Genomic DNA, 4,158 nt, shown 5'->3' with positions numbered 1-4,158 from the left:
CGTGCTGGCTGAGGCACGACGGCCACCCCTCGGGCTGCCCCGCGCCGTGAGGGGGCCGGCGAGGAGGGCACGGCGCCGCCTCCCTAAACAGTCTGGAAAAAAAACATGTCAAGCAGAGCTTTTTTTCTCATCAGAAAAGCCGGGTTTGGCCACAGTGAAAACTTCAGAGGAATTGTCTTTTTCTGGTTTTGGGTTTTTTTTTTTTGTTTTTTTTTTAATTTGTATTTATTTTCTAACCAGAAAACTCGAAGTCACTTGGGGCGTAAACCCACTATTCATTAAAAAAAAAAAAAGTTTCCATTTTCTGTCCCAGAAGAACATTTTTTGTGTGTGAGTTGAGATGGGGAATTCTGTCTGAAAATGTTTTATTGGTGTTGGCCAAAGATGCCTGATGTATTTTTTTCCCCTTCCTTCAGCGAAAAGTTTAAATTTGCAGTGGAAATATATTTCCCAAGTGGCTTCAATATTTAGCTTGTTTACCTGATGTTAAGGAAAAAAGAAAAGGCATGGTTTGCTGTGTCAGTGGGCTGCACCAGCATGTGGCCGAGCAGTCTGCAGGGCTCGTCTCCACCCTTTCCCCAGGCTCAGGCTTTCTTACTGCCTTGCCTGGCCCTGGCACTTCATCATTAAATTAAATTAATGCCTGCAAGGGGCCTGAGCCTCTAAAGGTCGTGCCTTTACCTCTTCAGATAACCCTGCTCTGAGGGATTTGCTATAGGCCATGAGTATAAGCAAAGCCCATCTATGCCATCATTTTGCAACAAAAGAAGAAACTGCCATGTAACCCCACTTTGTCCGACTTTAGTGGGGCTTTAATTTTCCTCCCGTGGCATCCCAACCCTGCTGCATCACTGATTGCTTTGCCAGTGGGTGTGCTAGAGGTAAGGCTGCACCCACATCTGAGGAGACTTCACTGGATCCCTTCAAGTGGGGCCTCACTGTGAGTCACCCGTAATATAAACTGCAGCCACTTCATTTGCATTGTCAGTTTTTAAATACATACTTTTGCCTGCTGGAGTGTTGCTAACTATGGTAATTTATGAGACGAGGGCTGCGTTTGGAATACATTTGGCAGCAATGATGAGGTCAGCGCAAAACGTCTTCTGTCTGGCTGTAGTTTTAAATCAACAGCTCTAGAGGTGTTTCCCTGTTTGGTGATTCTGTTTTTTTTAACATATACGCATGTGGTAGTGCAGTGACAGGCATTCAAATGGGCTCCTGGCTGGAGGGGGGAAGAGAGGAAAACATGAGTCCTCTGGTAGGTGAGCAGGAAGGGATAGGAGGCAGGTAGTAAACAGGCAAAGGGAGCCAAGAGTAAACCACTGGTGAAGGCTACCAGCGCTGTGTAACACTGTCTAGGGTGCTGGGGACACACCTGGCGTGAGTCTCTGAGGGTACTAAAGAGCAGACAAGAAAACGTGGAGTAAGCAGTAGCATGCCCCATTTTTGTAAGGCTGGAGACAAGCAGGGTATGCCATGCACTGGTGCGAACAATGGCGCTCTCGTTTTGAACGCTGGTTTTATTGCTAGACTAGGGGCTCAGAGGGGCAGAAGAGGGCTACACCACCTGCACCATCTCCATCACCTGTGGATGTGGGTGCCTTCAGAGACAAGCCCCATTCCTTCATTTCCAGAGGCTACAAGTTCTTGTTTTTTGCCTGGATGCTGTGTATGTTGATGATCAAGGTCATCTTCAGAAGCTGGCTGTAGCCTTTTTCTCCTTCCTGTCTTTTTGCAGAAGATTTAGTATCGCACACTGCGGAGAAATGGGGATGAGCTGCCTTTTCTCTGGTGGCTGAGGACAAGACGGTTTGCAGCAGTGGATATGCTGGTGTGTTGGGATTTTCACTATTGCTTGGCAACAGCTGAAATAAAAATAATGAGTCAGACTCTGAAGACAAACAGATGGTAAAGCGTTTTCCCCTCGCTGGCATGAACTAAGGTGGCTTGAAGAGGGGTGAGGGGCTGGAAGGCGGATCTGAGCTGCAGCGCAGGACATCATCTAAGTGAGCGGGCCGCATCCGGTGCGCGAGCTCCGAGGGGCCGGCTCCTTCGCAGAGATGGCCCCACACGTCTGCGGGAAGCCAGCATGTCCCCATGTGTGGGGGCGGTGTGTGCAAATGCATACCAGTTTCAGCCCCATTACTGGGCGCCTGGTGCTCCTTTCTTGCAAATAAATCTGTTGTTTGGCCCCCATCCGTTAACGGTTTCCACTGCTCACTGGCAGGCTCCTGCTGCTTCTGCGCTCAGAGCATGGGGTAGGCGCCTGGCAGGGACCGCTGGCCCCTCTCCTCACGGCTATAGGGAAGTGGCAGGTGATTCCCTAGCAGCCACCCAGATCCTGCAAGCCAGACAGAGCGATCGGATGCATTTTCACCATCTCCTGTGTCCGGAAGGAGTATGGAAGTTAGTCTGGTATGGCCACATGCAGCGGATGCTGGAGCTCCTGAGGTGAGGCAGGGAGGGAGAGGAGTATTTTCCTGTGAGCAAAAAGCAAAAGTGCAGTAGGGACCACCGCATCCTTCTCTGCTGGGAGAAGGCAGTCACATCAAGCCAGAATGGGTACAGGCTGAAGGAAATAATTCAAATTGCCCTCTCCCATTTGCAGGAAGGAAAGCCTACAAATGGCCTTGAAATCCCCCGTGGGGTGAGTTCCAGGATTCAGTGCTTGACACCGCCTCTCTTCTACACCTGTTTTACTTTGCACTTTCATTTGGTCCTGACTCACCTGCAAGCAGGTTTGATTTATTCCGGTGCTGTTTACCCACGTTGGTGCTTTTCCCCCTAAGGTAACTACATCAAATGAGTTCCCGTGGAGTGAGTTTTAATGCAGGCGGGCATGAAGGTCTTTATCAACTTGATTCTTCACAATAACAATGTTATTACCGGCCTGGAGAGGACCTGCAGGGAGAACCCGCAAGCCCTTTTCTGTTAGAGACACTGCATGTGTGGCAGGGAACTGAAGTCACTTAAGAGCAAAATTAATACTCTGCAATTATTTGAAGTTTTAAAAAGAAACAAGAACAGTTGGGGGTCTCTGTTCATTTTGATTTAGCTACAGAATATTTGCACTAAAAAGCCCTTCTCCTACTTCTTGCTGCCTTTTTTTTTTCTTTCCTATCATTGGCCCCAGTATGCCTGATACTAACAGCAGTAGCAAAGGGCTAAAAGAGGTCGTTGGAACCAGCTGAGGGCCTTGGAGTTAACATTAAGAAAAAACCCAAACCCCTAAAACTCCCCAGCCCTCTTGTTAGAACGTGATCTGTAGGAGTTTCATTAACCAACCCAACTTTGTAGGCAACACAGGGCTTTGCATTTAACACCACCAACCCTTGCCAGAGGAAATCTTACCAGTTTACTCGCAGATGGCAGGCAGGGTATTCTGCGTGCACCATCTCGCCTGGCCCAACACCTCTTCTGTACTCAGCAAAGCTGTGTTCTAACATGGGGGAATGCCCTTGTAAAGCAGGGCCAAGAAACACCTTTTTTTTTTTTTTAAAGGAAAATGTGTGATTAATTAGAAATGTTACTTGGAACTACTGGCACTTGAGCTGGGTCATCTAAACCCAGTGAGAAAAGCCAGGCGATCCACACTAGCATGCCTGACTGCAAAGTTTACGTACCCTCTAATGTATCTGCAAGTGTGAAAACAACGTGGGTTTCAGTTATGCAGCAGTTTTAGTGGCTGGGAGGTGTTTTCTGTTTGCTCCAGGTCCCTGGGCTCTGAAGTGAAAGCATCAGGCTGCCTGCATCAGACAAGCTGCCAGAGGGTGGCTGAAGAGCTCGCACCGGAACAGCGTTTCTGCACCCTCCTGTTTAGGTTATGCCCTGTGCAAGGTAATCTGATGTTCCCCACACTGAACCTGAGAGGAGTGGTCAGACAAAAATACACAGGTTAACACCGCACCTCTAGTTCAGCTGCACAGCATGGTACATATGGGATTTGGGGTTTCTAGCCTGGGTCTTTATCACTTAATCAAGAGCTGGTCAGGTAGTTAATTGTTTCCCTCTCCCCTTCGGCACCCACTGATGGCAGATGTTCCCTCACTGGGGGCTGTATTTCCACTCCCACCTCCTCTCTGGTGCAGCCACAGCCTCCCAGCCTTACTGCGGTCCTGCCAGAGGCTACTGCAATATTCACCTTTTTTTTTTTTTCCC

The sequence above is a fragment of the Pygoscelis adeliae genome, unplaced genomic scaffold (assembly GCF_000699105.1).
Source record: "Pygoscelis adeliae isolate BGI_AS28 unplaced genomic scaffold, ASM69910v1 Scaffold166, whole genome shotgun sequence".
Taxonomy (NCBI): Eukaryota; Metazoa; Chordata; class Aves; order Sphenisciformes; family Spheniscidae; genus Pygoscelis; species Pygoscelis adeliae.
Note: the sequence above shows the minus strand (reverse complement) of the source record.